Source organism: Leuresthes tenuis, unplaced genomic scaffold (assembly GCF_036924035.1).
Source record: "Leuresthes tenuis unplaced genomic scaffold, fLeuTen1.0.hap1 SCAF_17, whole genome shotgun sequence".
Lineage (NCBI taxonomy): Eukaryota > Metazoa > Chordata > Actinopteri > Atheriniformes > Atherinopsidae > Leuresthes > Leuresthes tenuis.
The window spans coordinates 24,292,467-24,313,597 of NW_027325371.1; the positions used below are offsets into that span (position 1 = coordinate 24,292,467).

The 21,131-nt window shown below is 41.7% G+C and overlaps 4 non-coding genes across 4 annotated transcripts; 1 reads left to right on the top strand and 3 right to left on the bottom strand.

The window, feature by feature from the left end:
• The first annotated feature begins 1,795 nt into the window (after positions 1-1,795).
• Positions 1,796-1,909, top strand: LOC140274197 (U5 spliceosomal RNA). Its single transcript, XR_011908172.1, has one exon. It is a non-coding gene; the product is annotated as a U5 spliceosomal RNA (small nuclear RNA).
• A 3,245-nt stretch (positions 1,910-5,154) lies between these two features.
• Positions 5,155-5,338, bottom strand: LOC140274096 (U2 spliceosomal RNA). The gene has a single exon (XR_011908087.1). It is a non-coding gene; the product is annotated as a U2 spliceosomal RNA (small nuclear RNA).
• A 308-nt stretch (positions 5,339-5,646) lies between these two features.
• LOC140274131 (U5 spliceosomal RNA) lies at positions 5,647-5,760 on the bottom strand. Its single transcript, XR_011908112.1, has one exon. It is a non-coding gene; the product is annotated as a U5 spliceosomal RNA (small nuclear RNA).
• A 12,096-nt stretch (positions 5,761-17,856) lies between these two features.
• Positions 17,857-17,970, bottom strand: LOC140274198 (U5 spliceosomal RNA). Its single transcript, XR_011908173.1, has one exon. It is a non-coding gene; the product is annotated as a U5 spliceosomal RNA (small nuclear RNA).
• Between the last annotated feature and the right edge of the window lie 3,161 nt (positions 17,971-21,131).

Consider the following 21,131-nt stretch of genomic DNA (forward strand, 5'->3'; position numbering starts at 1 on the left):
TTATCGTTGAAACTTGATTAGACATGAATAAATATGAAGGACAAAGCAGTCTTAACTTGGTTTGAGTTAATGAATTCTTTTTATAGGAGAATCCGAATTCGTGCATAACTCATAAAATAGAGCTTATTTTCGGATTCCTGAAGAATGAGTCTGGTTCTTTCTCATAATACAAAGTTTGTTGTTTATTGTTGAAACTTCATCAGAAGTGAGGAAATAAATGAATGCCTATCAACAAATGTGGGATCTAAACTCTAGTGCTTCCTCTAAAATAATTTCCTTTCTCAATTTAGAAATGTGTGTGTGTAAGTCACAACACCCGTGACACCAAAACGGTTTTCTTTTCTCTACACTCTGCACTATGAGCACACACACCAAATCAGAAAGGCTTTTTTCTCTCTTTTCTACATTATGGACTGTGGGGACACAAAACCGCTCTCTCTCTTTTTTTTTTTTTATCGTGTGCCAGGGCGTTGTCTCACGTATTAGATTATGCTTAAGATACGAATGGGTTTATCAGTCACATCAGAATCCATACATACTGATCCTCCCGTAATAAAATGGTCGGATCTTATCAAACACACTTTGTTTCTTGTGACAATCAAGTCAGCGAAACAGCGTATACACGTCAAGACACTGAATCAAGTTTGCCACAAGAACTCATAAGTTTGGCAGTATTGCTCTGCCGTCAGCAATCATACACCCATTTTATTTCCGTGAGACATGTGCAAACACCTGTTCATCTACTGTTCTATCACTATGAATTAGTGATCTATTATCAATAAGGATACTTCTACAACTACTATCAAAGTATGTCCGTACTTCTTATGTTGTCAGTTGCTATATATGAATAAGTGGGTAGCTACTGACAAGCATTAAGCATGTCACACAGCCCAAACATATAACATTTCAGGACACACCACACAGTTAACAACCACAGTGAAGTGTCAAAGCCCAAACATGTAACATTCAACAGGACACTTACACAACACATTCAAATCAAACAGTCAGACAACATACAAGAACATATACCCCAGCCGGCATTGCTCCCTGCCTATTTTCTTACAGCACACTATGTGTGCGCACACCTTTATTCACAAACTCTTCAACTTATACTCTTTTACCGAAGCTGCTACAGCTCGATTGGCCGAATACCCTTTGATCCTATTTCGGTGAATTTGACATCTGCCTTACATATAACAGATTAGCGGTTTAGCAGTTTTAATTTAGTTTGAGTGAAGGAATTCATTTCATAGCAAAATCCGAAATCGTGAAGAACTCATGAAAGTAAGCTTATTCTCGGATTCCTGAAACTTTAGATTTGCTCTTTCTTTTACTGCAAAGTACAACGTTGTTTTTTTTGTTTAAATCTTTCTAGACATGGTAAATATTAAGGACAAAGCAGTTTTCACATAGTTTGAGTGAAGGAATTCATTTTATAGATAAAATCCCAAGAGTCTGCTGAGAAAAGAGAGTGAATGCGAAGTAGACTTTAACACGGCTATGGGAGCGAGCCGAGTGTGGGCTAACCGGGAGAATTGCTTGAAAGAAACGCGACACTGAATGAGCAATCAGAACAAAGCCTCAATACGGGATTCTCGTGGTGTTTTTGTTGCTGCCTTGTCTTTTGCACAGAGTAAAAGACAAGGCAGCCATCGAATAGGGCCCGATTGTTCCTAGTTGATCAGCCGAGGAGCAAGGGGGGGGGGAGCAAGCGTCTCAACCAAGCAAAGCTCACCATGGGGAAGGTGGCTATGCCAACTAGCCTGATGCCCTGCTCCCGCAGTGACGGATAATCGTACTCTGGTTTCTCTTCATAACGTACAAGTCTTTCGCCTTTTACTAAAGATTTCTGTGGAGAGCAGCACTAATGAGTTGTTTCTATTTTTGGCAGGCTTTACCTTTGCGGGTGAAGCCCTTTCTGTCTGTGCAAAAGAAATCTTCTTACTGTGCAGAGTGACTTCTCTGAGTAGAGTCGCCTTACTTGTTGCGACTGTGCCGATGTTCGAAGCTGGAGTGCAAAGTTGTTGCTTGAATGGTGCTTGCTGGAGCGTGCGGGAGTGCAAAGTTATACCATTTAAAAGGGCTGAAGAGTGCTCAGTGCAGCGGTTGGGCGACACTCTGGCCACCTTGAAAACCGAGGTTACATCCACTACCAGGGGCAGCCCAAGTTCTGCCGCAAGTGTGGTGAGCATGGGCACCTGGTTGAGGCTTGTACCAAGGTGTTATGTGGGAAGAGCAGAGAAATTGGGCAAACTTTTGGAGAGTGTCCAAATGGCAGGAAATGTAATCTCTGTGGAGAATTAAATCACCTCTTCAGAGATTGCCCTAAATCTTTTGCCAACAAATTAAAGACGGTAAAGCCACAGTCAAGCCAACAAAGAGAAGGACCAAAGGTGGCAGTTGGTAAACAAAGTGAAGAGGTTGACCCAATAAATTCAAACTTCCCGCCAAAAGCTTGGATTGGAAGTGAGGAGCAAAAAGGGGAGGGGCCTGTAGAGGCCTCACCACTCAGTGTTGAAGTCTGTGAGAATTCACAGGCAGAGGGTGGAGCTACGCTAAATGAGGAGGAAGAGCAGACAGGTGAGTCTAGTGAAGATACTCACCTCCCCGAAGGTCAACAGCCGAAGAGGACGGCATCTGAGCCTCTGATTCCCCAGTTGTATCAGAGAAGAGGGGAAGGGTTAGGTCCCTTTCAGACAGTTCTTCAGTGGAAGAACCTAGAGTCTTCCCCTCCGACTCACCAAATGAGGTCTCCTTTTTAACTTCAGCTCTGCAATCAACCCCCAGGGACTCAAAGTTGAATGCAACATTGCGTCAGAGGCCAACACCGAGAGTCCGAAAAGGAAATATAGATCACCCTACTCACTTTTCACCTAAAGAAATGAAGGAAGAGCTAGTTTCCCAAGAAATAACCTGTGTGTAATTTGTTTTGATAACTTAGAAAAACGAAAATGACATACCTACTTTCCTTTATGCTTTTAATGGTTCTCACCTTCTCAACACTAAATGTGAGAAGTGTGAAATCAAAGACAAGAGCCCAGAGTATTTTATCCTTCTTAGACTCCATAAAATCAGATGTGTTTTTAATACAAGAATGTGGACTACCTTTTTTAAAAAACCATAGACAATGGGAGGAAATGTGGCCCCATTTATCGAAATGGAGTGGCTCAAATCAAAATAAAAATGATGGTGTGGCCATTCTAATTAAAAATCTGCATGTTCTGGTGAAAGGTAGCACAGTGGTGAGAGACGGACGGGCACTTTTAGCACACTTGAATTTTATGGGGCAAGACTTTAACCTCTTAAATATTTATGGTTTCAATGGAAAAAATGAAAGGTATGACCTTTTAGAAGATATACAGCTTTACATGCTAGGGCAAGTACCTTTAGTTGTAGGAGGGGATTTTAACTGTATCTTGAGCAGGAAAGATAGAAAAAGAGCAGGGGTAGATTTTAAAGTGGATAAGACTTCGATTTTACTTCAGCGCATATGCAGGGATTTTAAGCTTACTGACTGTTTTAAAACCATGCATCCCAGAGAGGAGGGCTTCACCTGGTTTAGTCATGATGGCACCAGAGCCTCTCGCATTGATTATTTCTTTACTAGAGATTGCCCACCCACTGATGTTAGATTAACCCCTGTTTTCTTTTCAGACCACCTTATGCTCTCCTGCACCCTTTCACCCCCTTCTGGTGTGACGGTAGGAAGTGGTCTGTGGAAACTCAACTGTTCCCTGTTGGAGGATGAAATCATAGTCAGTCAGTACAGGGAATGTTATAAAGAGTGGCAGACCCTTCAAGACCTCTACGAAACACATGCACAATGGTGGGAAATGGTGAAGGAAATGACCCAGACTTTTTTTAAACAGCAAGGTAAACGTAAAAAAAGGAAAGAGAATAGATGTATGATGGGACTACATAAACGCTTACAGCACTACTTTAAACTAAATCAGTGTGGCATAGACTTTAAAGAAGAAATCAAAGATGTCAAAAAGGAAATGTCAGTTTTAGCAGAAATAAAGAGTAAAGGAATTTTTGTAAGAAGCAGGGAGCAGGAAATTGAGGAAGGTGAAAAAGAAAGAAAGTTATAAATAAAAAGGAGTGTATTCAAAATCTAAAAAGAGAAGATGGGTTTTTAACAAAATCCACACAAGAGATGATTGAAACTGTACATACCTTTTATAGTAACATGTACAAAGAGAAACCAGTGCACTTGGAAACATCGGCAGAAATCTTAAAATTCGTTGACAAAACCGTAAAAGAGAATGCACACTTGACACAGAATTTTACTGCTTTAGAGTTAAAAAAATGCCTAACAGGTTTTAAGAGAAGTCGAGCTCCGGGTTTAGACGGGCTTCCTGCAGAATTCTATCTGACCTATTGGGACCTTTTATCATCAGACATTTTAGATGTTTTTAAAGATTTTGAAAAACTCGACCGACTGCCTGACAGTTTTAGAGTGGGAATAGTGACTCTACTTTATAAAAAAAATGATAAGACTGACCTAAAGAATTGGAGGCCCATCACACTTTTAAACTTTGACTGTAAACATTTTAGCAAGGTTTTAGCGACACGGATGTCCTCTGTTTTAGAGGAGGTAATTCACCCAGACCAAGCTTGTGCCATCTCAGGGAGACAACTCACCGACAGCCTCGTACTGATTCGAGACATCATTGATTACGCTAGAGACAGAAACACCCGGCTTGTCATCTTAAATTTAGACTTTGAAAAAGCATTTGATCGGGTCTCGCATCAATATCTCTTTCAGGTGTTGCAGCCATCGAAAAGGGCCCGATTGTTCCTACTTGGTGAGCTTTGCTTGGTTGAGACGCTTGCCCCCCCCCCCCTGCTCCTCGGCTGACCAAGTAGAAACAATCTATTCGATGGCTGCCTTGTCTTTTACTCTGTGCAAAAGACAAGGCAGCCACAAACACCACGGGAACACCGTATTGAGGCTTTGTTCTGACCACTCATTCGGTGTCGCGTTTCTTTCAAGCAATTCTCCCGGTTAGCCCGCACTCAGCTCGCTCCCAGAGCCGTGTTAAAGTCCACTTCGCATTCACTCTCTTTTCTCAGCAGATTAAAAGAAAGTTTCATCTTGGGCTCCCTGAAACTTCCATCCTGCACCGCTGTTTGCTTTTTCACAAGAGCAGAGGAGAGCGCACCGTTCCCAGCGGCACTGCAGTACCGGGTCGAGGCTTGGAGTGAACGGAGCAAGCTTCTTTTTCAACTCCTATTCTTAAAAATCCATTTAATAAGTTGTCCTCGTATAGAGGACATATTAAACTGATAAGAACAGATACTACACTTGATCTTAGCCAAAAGGCCGAGAAGCGATAACTGTCCACTGTTTCAGGTCCGAGGGCCCTTGCTGGCACAATGCGCACTTGTAGCAGTGTTCTTTTTATGGCCATAGGTGGCCAGAGTGTCACGTTGCACCTCCGCCCACCCGCTGCACTGAGCACTCTTCAGCCCTTTTAAATGGTATAACTTTGCACTCCCGCATGCTCCAGCAAGCACCATTCAAGCAACAACTTTGCACTCCAGCTTCGAACATCGGCACAGTCGCAACAAGTAAGGCGACTCTACTCAGAGAAGTCACTCTGCAAAGTAGCAAGATTTATTTTGCACAGACAGAAAGGGCTTCACCCGCAAAGGTAAAGCCTGCCAATAATAGAAACAACTCATTAGTGCTGCTCTCCACGGAAGTCTTTAGTAAAAGGCGAAAGACTTGTATGTTATGAAGAGAAACCAGAGTACGATTATCCGTCACTGCGGGAGCAGGGCATCAGGCGTGGTGAGCTTTGCTTGGTTGAGACGCAACTGACAACATAAGAAGTCTGGACATACTTTGATAGTAGTTGTAGAAGTATCCTTATTGATAATAGATAAACTAATTCATAGTGATAGAACAGTAGATGAACAGGTGCCTGCACGTCTCACGAAAATAAAATGGGTGTATGATTGCTGACGGCAGAGCAATACTGCCAAACTTATGAGTGCTTGTGGCAAACTTGATTCAGTGTCTTGACGTGTATACGCTGTTTCGCTGACTTGATTGTCACAAGAAACAAAGTGTGTTTGATAAGATCCGACCATTTTATTACGGGAGGATCAGTATGTATGGATTCTGATGTGACTGATAAACCCATTCGTATCTTAAGCATAATCTAATACGTGAGACAACGCCCTGGCACACAATCAAAAAAAAAAAGAGAGAGCGGTTTTGTGTCCCCACAGTCCATAATGTAGAAAAGAGAGAAAAAAGCCTTTCTGATTTGGTGTGTGTGCTCATAGTGCAGAGTGTAGAGAAAAGAGAGAAAAGAAAGCCGTTTTGGTGTCACGGGTGTTGTGACTTACACACACACATTTCTGAATTGAGAAAAGAAATTATTTTAGAGGAAGCAGTAGAGTTTAGATCCCACATTTGTTGATAGGCATTCATTTATTTCTTCACTTCTGATGAAGTTTCAACAATAAACAACAAACTTTGTATTATGAGAAAGAACCAGACTCATTCTTCAGGAATCCGAAAATAAGCACGAATTCGGATTCTCCTATAAAACGAATTAATTAACTCAAACCAAGTTAAGACTGCTTTGTCCTTCATATTTATTCATGTCTAATCAAGTTTCAACGATAAACAACGTTGTACTTTGTAGAATGAGAAAGAACTTCTTCAGCGATAAGCATCTCTCGACATATGACGAAATACAGATTTTGCTATAAAATTAATTTCTTCTATCAGCGTGACTTAAAACTGTTTGTCCTCCTTATTTATCCACTCCAAATCAAGTTTCAACAATTAAAAAAAAATTGTAGTTTGAGAAAGAACAACTTAATCTTCAGCAATCAGTATAAAAAGAGGGTAACAAAAGGTGCAAATGCCAACCATACATCACTAAAAGGTGGAGCGGAAGTATTCAGCGTCAAGTAGGTGTGAATGTTCGACCAAAATTTGTAAAAAGTGGGTAAGAAAAGGTTCGAATGCCCGACTAAATATTAACAAAAGCGGGAGGAGAGGTCTTCGGATGAGAGTGGGTGAGAATTTCCTACCATACAAGTATGGTGGAGAGGAAGCTGTGATTGGCCGACAATAGTAAAAAGCAGGTGAGAAAAGGTGCGAATGTCAAAACATACATGATCAAAACAGGGAGCGGAGGTGTTTGGCTGCGACAAGGTGTGAATGTCTACCCATAATTAATGAAAAACGGGCAACAAGTAGGTTCGAATGCCCAACCATACATCATCAAAAGCAGGAGTGGATGTGTTCGGCTTCAAGAAGGTATGAATGTCCATCAATAATTGCTATAAAACATGAAAGAAAATTTTCGAATATCAAACCGCACATAATCGTAAGCGGGAGAGGAGGTGTTCCGCTGCAAGAAGGTGTGAATATCCACCCATAATTACTGAAAAATGGGTAAGAAAAGGTGCGAATGCCCAACCATACATCATCAAAAGCAGGAGTGGATGTGTTCGGCTACAAGAAGGTTTGAATGTCCGACCATAGTTTGTAAAAAGCGGGTAAGAACAGGTTTGTATGCCCGAATGTACACAATCAAAAGAGGGAGCGGAGTTGTTCAGCTACAAGAAGGTGTGAAAGTCCGACCATGGTTTGTAAAAAGCGGGTAAGAACAGGTTCGTATGCCCGAATATACACCATCAAATGCGGGAGCGGAGGTGTTCGGCTGTGAGTAGGTGTGAATCTCCAACCATAATTGCTGAAAAATGTGTTAGAAAAGGTAAGAATGCCGGTCCATACATCATCAAAAGCGGGAGAGGTGGTGTTCGGCTGCAAGTAGGTGTGAATGTCCTGCCATAATTACTCACAAATGGGTAAGAAAAGGTAGTATTGCCAGACCATACATCATCAAAACAGGGAGCGGAGGTGGTTAAGCTGCAAGAAGGTGTTAATGTCCGACTAAAGTTTGTAAAAAGCGGGTAAGAAAAGGTGCGAATGCCCGACAATGTATGATCAAAAGAGGGAGCGGAGGTTTTCGGCTGAAAGAAGGTCTGAATGTCCAACCATAATTTGTAAAAACCGGGGAAGAAAAGGCTCGAAAGCCCGACTATACACCATCAAAAGCTGGAGCGGAGGTGTTCAGCTGCAAGAAGGTCTGAATGTCCATCAATAATTGCTAGAAAACATGAAAGAGAATTTTCGAATATCAAACCGCACATGATAATAAGCGGGAGAGGAGGTGTTCAGCTGCAAGAAGGTGTGAATGTCCACCCATAATTACTGAAAAATGGGTAAGAAAAGGTGCGAATTCCCAACCATACATCATCAAATGCACGAGTGGATGTGTTCGGCTACAAGAAGGTTTGAATGTCCGACCATAGTTTGTAAAAAGCGGGTAAGAAAAGGTTCGAATGCCCAAACATACACCATCAAAAGAGGGAGCGGAGGTGTTCCGCTGTAAGAAGGTGTGAATGTCCGACCATAGTTGGTAAAAAGCGGGTAAGAAAAGGTTAAAATACCCGACTTTACACAATCAATAGCGGGAGCGGAGTTGTTCGGCTACTAAAAGGTGTGAAAGTCCGGCCCTGGTTTTAAAAAGCGGGTAAGAAAAGGTTCGAATGCCCGAACATACACCATCAAAAGAGGTAGCGGAGGTGTTCCGCTGTAAGACGGTGTGAATGTCCGATCATAGTTGGTAAAAAGCGGGTAAGAAAAGGTTAAAATACCCGACTGTACACAATCAAAAGAGGGAGCGGAGTTGTTCAGCTAAGAGAAGGTGTGAAAATCCGACCATGGTTTGTAAAAAGCGGGTAAGAAAAGGTTCGTATGCCCGAATATACACTATCAAAACCGGAAGCGTAGGTGTTCGGCTGCAAGAAGGTGTGAACGTCCGACCAAAGTTTGTGAAAAAGCAGTTAAGAAAAGGTTCGAATATCTAACCAAACACAATCAAAAGCGGGAGCAGAGCTGTTCGACTGCAAGTAGGTGTGAATGTCAGAGAATAATTTGCAAAAAGCTGATGAGAAAGGGTGAGAAATCCCGACTATACACCATCAAATGCGGTAGCGGAGTTGTTCGGCTGTGAGTAGGTGTTATTCTCCAACCATAATTGCTGAAAAATGTGTTAGAAAAGGTAAGAATGCCGGTCCATACATCATCAAAAGCGGGAGAGGTGGTGTTCGGCTGCAAGTAGGTGTGAATGTCCATCAATAATTGCTTTAAAACATGAAAGAAAATTTTCGAATATCAAACCTTACATGATCATTAGCGGGAGAGGAGGTGTTCAGCTGCAAGAAGGTGTGAATATCCACCCATAATTACTGAAAAATGGGTAGGAACAGATGCGAATGTCCAACCATAAATCATCAAAAGCAGGAGTGGAGTTGTTCAGCTACAAGAAGGTATGAAAGTCCAACCATGGTTTGTAAAAAGCGGGTAAGAGAAGGTTCGAATACCCGAATATATACCATCAAAAGCGGAAGCGGAGGTGTTCGGCTGCAAGAAGGTGTGAACGTCCGACCAAAGTTTGTTAAAAGCAGTTAAGAAAAGGTTTGAATATCCAACCGAACATAATCAAAAGCGGGAGCAGAGCTGTTCGACTGCAAGTAGGTGTGAATGTCAGATCATAATTGCTGAAAAATGTGATAGAAAAGACTAGAATGCCGGACAATACATCATCAAAAGCGGGAGAGGTGGTTTTTCGGCTGCAAGTAGGTGTGAATGTCCAGCCATAATCACTCACAAACGGGGGAAGAAAAGGTAGTATTTCCAGACCACACAAGATCAAAACAGGGAATGGAGGTGGTTCAGCTGCAAGGTGTGAATGTCTGACTAAAGTTTGTAAAAACCGTGTAAGACAAGGGGCGAGTGCCCGACAATGTATGATCAAAAGAGGGAGCGGAGGTTTTCGGCTGCAAGGTCTGAATGTCCAACCACAATTTGTAAAAATCGGGGAAGAAAAGGCTCGAAAGCCCGACTATACACCATCAAAAGCGGGAGCAGAGGTGTTCAGGTGCAAGAAGGTCTGAATATCCGACCAAAAATTAATGAAAAATGGGTAAGAAAAGGTGCAAATGCCAAATAATACATCATCAAAAGCAGGAGCGGATGTGTTCGGCTACAAGAAGGTTTGAATGTCCAACCATAGTAAGTAATAGGCGGGTAAGAAAAGGCTCGAATGCCCGAATATACACCATCAAAAGCGGGAGCGGAGGTGTTCGGCTGCAAGACGGTGTGAACGTCCGACCAAAGTTTGTAAAAAGCAGTTAAGAAAATGTTCGAATATCCAACCAAACATAATCAAAAGCGGGAGCAGAGCTGTTCGACTGCAAGTAGGTGTGAATATCAGATCATAATTTGCAAAAAGCTGTTGAGAAAGGGTGAGAATGCCCGACTATACACTATCAAATGTGGGAGCGGAGTTGTTCGGCTGTGAGTAGGTGTGATTCTACAACCATAATTGCTGAAAAATGTGTTAGAAAAGGTAAGAATGCCGGACCATTTATCACCAAAAGCGGGAGAGGTTGTGTTCGGCTGCAAGTAGGTGTGAATGTCCAGCCATAATTACTCACAAACGGGTAAGAAAAGGTACTATTGCCAGACCATATATGATCAAAACAGGGAGCGTGGTTCAGCTGCAAGAAGGTTTGAATGTCCGACTAAAGTTTGTAAAAAGCGGGTAAGACAAGGTGTGAATTCCCGACAATGTATGATCAAAAGAGGAGTGGAGGTTTTCGGCTGCAAGAAGGTCTGAATGTCCACCCATAATTACTGAAAAATGGGTAAGAAAAGGTGCGAAAGCCCAACCGCACATGATCATAAGTGGATGAGAAGGTGTTCGACTGCAAGTAGGTGTGAATGTAAGATCATAATTTGTAAAAAGCGGGTAAGAAAAGGTAAGAATGCCCAACCATAAATTATCAAAAGCGGCAGCAGAGTTTCGACTAGTATTTATCAATGTCTAGATAGATTTCAACAAAAAACAACGTTGAACTTTGCAGTAAAAGAAAGTGCAAATCAAAAGTTTTAGGAATCCGAGAATAAGCTTATTTTCATGAGTTCTGCACGATTTCGGATTTTATGTATAAAATGAATTCCTTCACGCAAACTAAGTTAACACTGCTTTGTCCTTCATATGTACCCATTTCTACATATATTTCAAGCATAAACTTCCTCATACTACCCTGAATGAGAAAGAGCCACACTTGGGATTAAGCCATACGCCCCTTTTGAGGAGTTCTGCATGGTTTGGGATTTTATCTATAAAATTAATTCCTTCGCTCAAACTATGTTAAAACGGCTTTTACCTTCATATTTATCAATGTCTCGATAGATTTAAACAAAAAAACAACGTTGTACTTTGCAATAAAAGAAAGAGCAAATCAAAAGTTTTAGGAATCCGAGAATAAGCTTATTTTCATGAGTTCTGCACGATTTCGGATTTTATGTATAAAATGAATTCATTCACTCAAACCAAGTTAAAACTGCTTTTTCCTTCATATTTATCAATGTCTAGATCGACTTCAACAAAGAACAACATTGTATTTTGCAGTAGAAGAAAGAGCAAAACTGAAGGATCAGGAATCCGAGAATAAGCTTCTTTTCATACGTTCTGCATGATTTGGGATTTTATGTATAAAATGAATTCCTTCACTCAAACTAAGTTAACACTGCTTTGTCCTTCATATGTACCCATTTCTACATATATTTCAAGCATAAACTTCCTCATACTACCCTGAATGAGAAAGAGCCACACTTGTGATTAAGCCATACGCCCCTTTTGAGGAGTTCTGCATGATTTGGGATTTTATCTATAAAATCAATTCCTTCACTCAAACTATGTTAAAACGGCTTTTACCTTCATATTTATCAATGTCTCGATAGATTTAAACAAAAAAACAACGTTGTACTTTGCAGTAAAAGAAAGAGCCAATCAAAAGTTTTAGGAATCCGAGAATAAGCTTATTTTCATGAGTTCTGCACGATTTCGGATTTTATGTATAAAATGAATTCATTCACTCAAACCAAGTTAAAACTGCTTTTTCATTCATATTTATCAATGTCTAGATCGACTTCAACAAAGAACAACATTGTATTTTGCAGTAGAAGAAAGAGCAAAACTGAAGGATCAGGAATCCGAGAATAAGCTTATTTTCTTATGGGCAAGTGGGAACTGCTTTGTCCTTCGTATTTATCAATGTGTAGATGGATTTGAACTTCTTCTACTGCAAAGTCCAATGTTTTTCTTTGTTGAAGTCGATCTAGACATTGATGAATATGGAAGGACAAAGCAGTTTTAACTTGGTTTGAGCAAAGCAATTCATTTTATAGCAAAATCCGAAATCGTGCAGAACTCATGAAAGCAGGCTTATACTCGGATTCCTGAAACTTTAGATTTGCTCTTTCTTTTACTGCAAAGTACAACGTTGTTTTTTTTGTTTAAATCTTTCTAGACATGGTAAATATGAAGGACAAATCAGTTTTAACATAGTTTGAGTGAAGTAATGCATTTTATAAGCAAAATCCCAAATCATGCAAAACTCACGAAAAGCTTTTTCTCGCTTTTCACTGCTTTTTACAAACTTTGGTCGGACGTTCACACCTTCTTGCATCCGAACACCTCCGCTTCCGCTTTTGATGATGTATATTCGGGCATTCGAACCTTTTATTACCCGCTTTTTACAAACCATTGTTGGACTTTCACACCTTCTTGCAGCCGAACACCACCTCTCCCGCTTTTGATGATGTATGGTCCAGTATTCTTACCTTTTCTAACACATTTTTCAGCAATTATGGTCGGACATTCACACCTACTCACAGCTGGACACCTCCGCTCCCGCTTTTGATCATACAATGTCGGGACATCGCTCCTTGTCTTACCAGCTTTTTACAAACTTTAGTCGAACATTCACACCTTCTTGCAGCTGAACACCTCCGCTCCCGCTTTTGATGATGTATAGTCGGGCTTTCGAGCCTTTTCTTACCCGGTTTTTACAAATTATGGTTGGACATTCAGACCTTGCAGCCGAACACCTCCGCTCTCTCTTTTGATCATACATTGTCGGGCATTCGCACCTTGTCTTACCCGCTTTTTACAAACTATAGTCAGACATTCACACCTTGCAGCTGAACCTCCGCTCCCTGTTTTGATCATGTATGGTCTGGCAATACTACCTTTTCTTCCCCCGTTTGTGAGTAATTATGGCTGGACATTCACACCTACTTGCAGTCGAACAGCTCTGCTCCCGCTTTTGATTATGTTTGGTTGGATATTCGAACCTTTTCTTAACTGCTTTTTACAAACCATGGTCGTACTTTCACACCTTCTTGTAGCCGAACAACTCCGCTCCCGCTATTGATTTTGTACAGTCGGGTATTTTAACCTTTTCTTACCCGCTTTTTACCAACTATGGTCGGACATTCACACCGTCTTACAGCGGAACACCTCCGCTCCCGCTTTTTATGGTGTATAGTCGGGCATTTGAACCTTTTCTTACCCGCTATTTACAAACTATGGTAGGACATTCAAACTTTCGTGTATCCGAAAACCTCCGCTCTCTCTTTTGATCATACATTGTCGGACATTCGCACCTTTTCTTACCGGCTTTTTACAAACCATGGTCGGACTGTCACACCTTCTTGTAGCCGAACACATCCGCTCCCGCTATTGATTGTGTACAGTCGGGTATATTAACCTTTTCTTACCCGCTTTTTACCAAGTATGGTTGGACATTCACACCTTCGTACAGCGGAACACCTCCGCTCCCTCTTTTGATGGTGTATGTTCGGGCATTCAAACCTTTTCTTACCCGCTTTTTCCAAACTATGGTCGGCTATTCACAGCTTCCTCTCCACCCACCATACTTGTATGGTGGGATATTCACACCCACTTGCATCCGAAGACCTCCGCCCCAAATTTTTTTGATATTTAGTCGGACATTCGCACCTTACCCGCTTTTGGCAAACTATGGCCTTCTTGCAGCCAAACAACTCTGATCTTGCTTTTGATGATGTAAGGTTGGGCATTCAGACCTTGCTTCACCTGCTTTTCACCAAATATAGTCGGACATTCACACCTTCTTGCAGCCGAACACTTCCGCTCCACCTTTTAGTGTTCTATCACACCTTTTTTTTCACCGCATTTTATACATTATGGTTGGAAATTTTCAACCACTCTCATCCGAAGACCTCTCCTCCCGCTTTTGTTAATATATTTGAACTTTAGTTTGACATTCAAACCTTCTTGCAGCTGAACCACCTCCGCTCCCTGTTTTGATCATATATGGTCTGGCTACTACCTTTTCTTACCCGTTTGTGAGTAATTATGGCTGGACATTCACACCTACTTGCAGTCGAACACAACCTCTCTCGCTTTTGATGATGTATGGACCGGCATTTTTACCTTTTCTAACACATTTTTCAGCAATTATGGTCGGAGATTCACACCTACTCACAGCCGAACAACTCCGCTCCCGCATTTGATGATGTATAGTCGGGCATTCTCACCCTTTCTCATCAGCTTTTTGCAAATTATGATCTGATATTCACACCTACTTGCAGTCGAACAGCTCTGCTCCCGCTTTTGATTATGTTTGGTTGGATATTCGAACCTTTTCTTAACTTCTTTTTACATATTTTGGTTGGACGTTCACACCTTCTTGTAGCCGAACACTTCCACTCCTGCTTTTGATGATGTATGGTTGGGCATTCACACCTTTTTTTTGCCCATTTTTCAGGAATTATGGGTGGACATTCAAACCTTGCAGCTGAACACCTCCTATCCCACTTATGATCATGTGCGGTTTGATTTTCGAAAAGTTTCTTTCATATTTTCTAGCAATTATTGATGGACATGTAGACCTTCTTGCAGCTGAACACCTCCGCTCCCGCTTTTGATCATACATTGTCAGGCATTCGCACCTTGTCTTACCCACTTTTTACAAACTTTAGTCGAACAGTCACACCTTTTTGCAGCTGAACACCACCTCTCCCGCTTTTGATTATGTATGGTCCAGCATTCTTACCTTTTCTAACACATTCTTCAGCAATTATGGTCGGACATTCACACCTACTCAGAGCCGAACACCTCCGCTCCCGCATTTGATGGTGTATAGTCGGGCATTCTCACCCTTTCTCATCAGCTTTTTACAAATTATGATCTGACATTCAAACCTGCTTTTGATAATGTATTGTTAGGCATTCGCACCTTTTTTTTTACCCATTTTTCATGAATTATGGGTGGACATTCACACCTTCTTGCAGCCGAACACCTCCTCTCCCGCTTATGATCATGTGCGGTTTGATATTCGAAAATTTACTTTCTTGTTTTAAAGCAATTATTGATGGACATTCAAACCTTCTTTTTGATGGTGTATAGTCGGGCTTTCGAGCCTTTTCTTCCCGGTTTTTACAAACCATGGTCGGACTTTCACACCTTCTTGTAGCCGAACAACTCCGCTCCCGCTATTGATTGTGTACAGTCGGGTATTTTAACCTTTTCTTACCCGCTTTTTACCAACTATGGTTGGACATTCACACCGTCTTACAGCGGAACACCTCTGCTCCCGCTTTTGATGGTGTATAGTCGGGCATTCGAACCTTTTCTTACCCGCTTTTTACAAACTATGGTGGGACATTCAAACCTTCTTGTATCTGAAAACCTCCGCTCTCTCTTTTGATCATACATTGTCGGACATTCGCACCTTTTCTTACCCGCTTTTTACAAACCATGGTCGGACTTTCACATCTTCTTGTAGCCGAACACATCCGCTCCCGCTATTGATTGTGTACAGTCGGGTATTTTAACCTTTTCTTACCCGCTTTTTACCAACTATGGTCGGACATTCACACCGTCTTACAGCGGAACACCTCCGCTCCCGCTTTTTATGGTGTATAGTCGGGCATTTGAACCTTTTCTTACCCGCTATTTACAAACTATGGTAGGACATTCAAACTTTCGTGTATCCGAAAACCTCCGCTCTCTCTTTTGATCATACATTGTCGGACATTCGCACCTTTTCTTACCGGCTTTTTACAAACCATGGTCGGACTCTCACACCTTCTTGTAGCCGAACACATCCGCTCCCGCTATTGATTGTGTACAGTCGGGTATATTAACCTTTTCTTACCCGCTTTTTACCAAGTATGGTTGGACATTCACACCTTCGTACAGCGGAACACCTCCGCTCCCTCTTTTGATGGTGTATGTTCGGGCATTCAAACCTTTTCTTACCCGCTTTTTCCAAACTATGGTCGGCTATTCACAGTTTCCTCTCCACCATACTTGTATGGTGGGATATTCACACCCACTTGCATCCGAAGACCTCCGCCCCAAATTTTGTTGATATTTAGTCGGACATTCGCACCTTACCCGCTTTTGGAAAACTATGGCCTTCTTGCAGCCACACACCTCTGATCTCGCTTTTGATGATATAAGGTTGGGCATTCAGACCTTGCTTCACCTGCTTTTCACCAAATATAGTCGGACATTCACACCTTCTTGCATTCGAACACTTCCGCTTTTAGTGTTCTATGAGGCATTCACATATTTTTTTTCACCGTATTTTATAGATTATGGTTGGAAATTCTCACCCACTCTCATCCGAAGACCTCTCTTACCCGCTTTTTACAAATTATAGTCGAACATTCACACCTACTTGCAGCTGAATACTTCCGCTCCACCTTGTAGGTATGTATGGTTGGCATTTGCACCTCTTTTTATACTGATTGCTGAAGATTAAGTTGTACTCTCTCAAACTACAACTTTTTTTTATTTGTTGAAACTTGATTTGAAGTGGATAAATAAGGAGGACAAACAGTTTTAAGTCAGGCTGATAGAAGGAATTAATTTTATAGCAAAATCTGTACTTCGTCATATGTCGAGAGATGCTTATTGCTGAAGAAGTTCTTTCTCATTCTACAAAGTACAACGTTGTTTATCGTTGAAACTTGATTAGACATGAATAAATATGAAGGACAAAGCAGTCTTAACTTGGTTTGAGTTAATGAATTCGTTTTATAGGAGAATCCGAATTCGTGCATAACTCATAAAATAGAGCTTATTTTCGGATTCCTGAAGAATGATTCTGGTTCTTTCTAATAATACAAAGTTTGTTGTTTATTGTTGAAACTTCATCAGAAGTGAAGAAATAAATGAATGCCTATCAACAAATTGACCTTCTGTTGACCTTCGGGGAGGTGAGTATCTTCACTAGACTCACCTGTCTGCTCTTCCTCCTCATTAAGCGTAGCTCCACCCTCTGCCTGTGAATTCTCACAGACTTCAACACTGAGTGGTAAGGCCTCTACAGGCCCCTCCCCTTTTTGCTCCTCACTTCCAATCCAAGCTTTTGGCGGGAAGTTTGAAAATTATTGGGTCAACCTCTTCACTTTGTTCACCAACTGCCACCTTTGGTCCTTCTCTTTGTTGGCTTGACTGTGGCTTTACCGTCTTTAATTTGTTGGCAAAAGATTTAGGGCAATCTCTGAAGAGGTGATTTAATTCTCCACAGAGATTACATTTCCTGCCATTTGGACACTCTCCAAAAGTTTGCCCAATTTCTCTGCTCTTCCCACATAACACCTTGGTACAAGCCTCAACCAGGTGCCCGTGCTCACCACACTTGCGGCAGAACTTGGGCTGCCCCTGGTAGTGGATGTAACCTCGGTTTTCAAGGTGGCCAGAGTGTCGCCCACCCGCTGCACTGAGCACTCTTCAGCCCTTTTAAATGGTATAACTTTGCACTCCCGCACGCTCCAGCAAGCACCATTCAAGCAACAACTTTGCACTCCAGCTTCGAACATCGGCACAGTCGCAACAAGTAAGGCGACTCTACTCAGAGAAGTCACTCTGCACAGTAACAAGATTTCTTTTGCACAGACAGAAAGGGCTTCACCCGCAAAGGTAAAGCCTGCCAAAAATAGAAACAACTCATTAGTGCTGCTCTCCACAGAAATCTTTAGTAAAAGGCGAAAGACTTGTACGTTATGAAGAGAAACCAGAGTACGATTATCCGTCACTGCGGGAGCAGGGCATCAGGCTTGTTGGCATAGCCACCTTCCCCATGGTGAGCTTTGCTTGGTTGAGACGCTTGCTCCCCCTCCCTTGCTCCTCGGCTGACCAAGTAGGAACAATCGGGCCCTATTCGATGGCTGCCTTGTCTTTTACTCTGTGCAAAAGACAAGGCAGCAACAAAAACACCACGAGAATCCCGTATTGAGGCTTTGTTCTGACCGCTCATTCGGGGTCGCGTTTCTTTCAAGCAATTCTCCTGGTTAGCCCACACTCGGCTCGCTCCCATAGCCGTGTTAAAGTCTACTTTGCATTCACTCTCTTTTCTCAGCAGACTCTTGGGATTTTATCTATAAAATGAATTCCTTCACTCAAACTATGTGAAAACTGCTTTGTCCTTAATATTTACCATGTCTAGAAAGATTTAAACAAAAAAAACAACGTTGTACTTTGCAGTAAAAGAAAGAGCAAATCTAAAGTTTCAGGAATCCGAGAATAAGCTTACTTTCATGAGTTCTTCACGATTTCGGATTTTGCTATAAAATGAATTCCTTCACTCAAACTAAATTAAAACTGCTAAACCGCTAATCTGTTATATGTAAGGCAGATGTCAAATTCACCGAAATAGGATCAAAGGGTATTCGGCCAATCGAGCTGTAGCAGCTTCGGTAAAAGAGTATAAGTTGAAGAGTTTGTGAATAAAGGTGTGCGCACACATAGTGTGCTGTATGAAAATAGGCAGGGAGCAATGCCGGCTGGGGTATATGTTCTTGTATGTTGTCTGACTGTTTGATTTGAATGTGTTGTGTAAGTGTCCTGTTGAATGTTACATGTTTGGGCTTTGACACGCTTCACTGTGGTTGTTAACTGTGTGGTGTGTCCTGAAATGTTATATGTTTGGGCTGTGTGACATGCTTAATGCTTGTCAGTAGCTACCCATTTATTCATATACTATCAAAGTATGTCCGGACTTCTTATGTTGTCAGTTCCCATCAAAAGCAGGTGAAGCAAGGTCTGAATGCCCAACCTTACATCATCAAAAGCGAGATCAGAGGTGTTTGGCTGCAAGAAGGCCATAGTTTGCCAAAAGCGGGTAAGGTGCGAATGACCGACTAAATATCAACAAAAGTGGGGGCGGAGGTCTTCGGATGCAAGTGGGTGTGAATATCCCACCATACAAGTATGGTGGAGAGGAAGCTGTGAATGGCCGACCATAGTAAAAGGCGGGTGAGAGAAGGTGCGAATGTCAAACCATACATAATCAAAACAGGGAGCGGAGGTTTTCTGCTGTAAGAAGGTGTGAATGTCCAACCATAGTTGGTAAAAAGCGGGTAAGAAAAGGTTAAAATACCCGACTGTACACAATCAATAGCGGGAGCGGAGTTGTTCGGCTACTAAAAGGTGTGAAAGTCCGACCATGGTTTGTAAAAAGCGGGTAAGAAAAGGTGCGAATGCCCGACAATGTATGATCAAAAGAGGGAGTGGAGGTTTTCGGCTGCAAGAAGGTCTGAATGTCCAACCATAATTTGTAAAAACCGGGGAAGAAAAGGCTCGAAAGCCCGACTATACACCATCAAAAGTGGGAGCGGAGGTGTTCAGCTGCAAGACGGTCTGAATGTCCATCAATAATTGCTAGAAAACATGAAAGAAAATTTTCGAATATCAAACTGCACATGATCATAAGCGGGAGAGGAGGTGTTCAGGTGCAAGAAGGTGTGAATGTCTACCCATAATTACTGAAAAATGGGTAAGAAAAGGTGCGAATGCCTAACCATACATCATCAAAAGAGGGAGCGGAGGTGTTCCGCTGTAAGACGGTGTGAATGTCCGACCATAGATGGTAAAAAGCGGGTAAGAAAAGGTTAAATTACCCGACTGTACACAATCAAAAGAGGGAGCGGAGTTGTTCAGCTAAGAGAAGGTGTGAAAGTCCGACCTTGGTTTGTAAAAAGCGGGTAAGAAAAGGTTCGTATGCCCGAATATACACCATCAAAAGCGGAAGCGGAGGTGTTCGGCTGCAAGATATTGTGAACGTCCGACCAAAGTTTGTAAAAAGCAGTTAAGAAAAGGTTCGAATATCTAACCAAACATAAGAATGAGTCTTTTCCGCTGTAGAATGCCCGACTATAGACCATCAAATGCGGGAGCGGAGGTGTTCAGCTGCAAGAAGGTGTGAATGTTCGACTAAAGTTTGTAAAAAGCAGGTAAGACAAGGAGCGATGTCCCGACATTGTATGATCAAAAGCGGGAGCGGAGGTGTCCAGCTGTGAGTAGGTGTGAATGTCCGACCATAATTGCTGAAAAATGTGTTAGAAAAGGTAAGAATACTGGACCATACATCATCAAAAGCGGGAGAGGTGGTGTTCGGCTGCAAGAAGGTGTGAAAGTCCGACAATGGTTTGTAAAAAGCGGGTAAAAAAAGGTTCGAATGCCCGAATATACATCATCAAAAGCGGAAGCGGAGGTGTTCGGATGCAAGAAGGTGTGAACGTCCGACCAAAGTTTGTAAAAAGCAGTGAAAAGCGAGAAAAAGCATTTCGTGAGTTCTGCATGATTTGGGATTTTGCTTATAAAATGCATTACTTCACTCAAACTATGTTAAAACTGATTTGTCCTTCATATTTACCATGTCTAGAAATATTTAAACAAAAAAACAACGTTGTACTTTGCAGTAAAAGAAAGAGCAAATCTAAAGTTTCAGGAATCCGAGTATAAGCCTGCTTTCATGAGTTCTGCACGATTTCGGATTTTGCTATAAAATTAATTGCTTTGCTCAAACCAAGTTAAAACTGCTTTGTCCTTCCATATTCATCAATGTCTAGATCGACTTCAACAAAGAAAAACATTGGACTTTGCAGTAGAAGAAGTTGAAATCCATCTACACATTGATAAATATGAAGGACAAAGCAGTTCCCACTTGCCCATAAGAAAATAAGCTTATTCTCGGATTCCTGATCCTTCAGTGTTGCTCTTTCTTCTACTGCAAAATACAATGTTGTTCTTTGTTGAAGTCGATCTAGACATTGATAAATATGAAGGAAAAAGCAGTTTTAACTTGGTTTGAGTGAATTAATTCATTTTATACATAAAATCCGAAATCGTGCAGAACTCATGAAAATAAGCTTAATCTCGGATTCCTAAAACTTTTGATTGGCT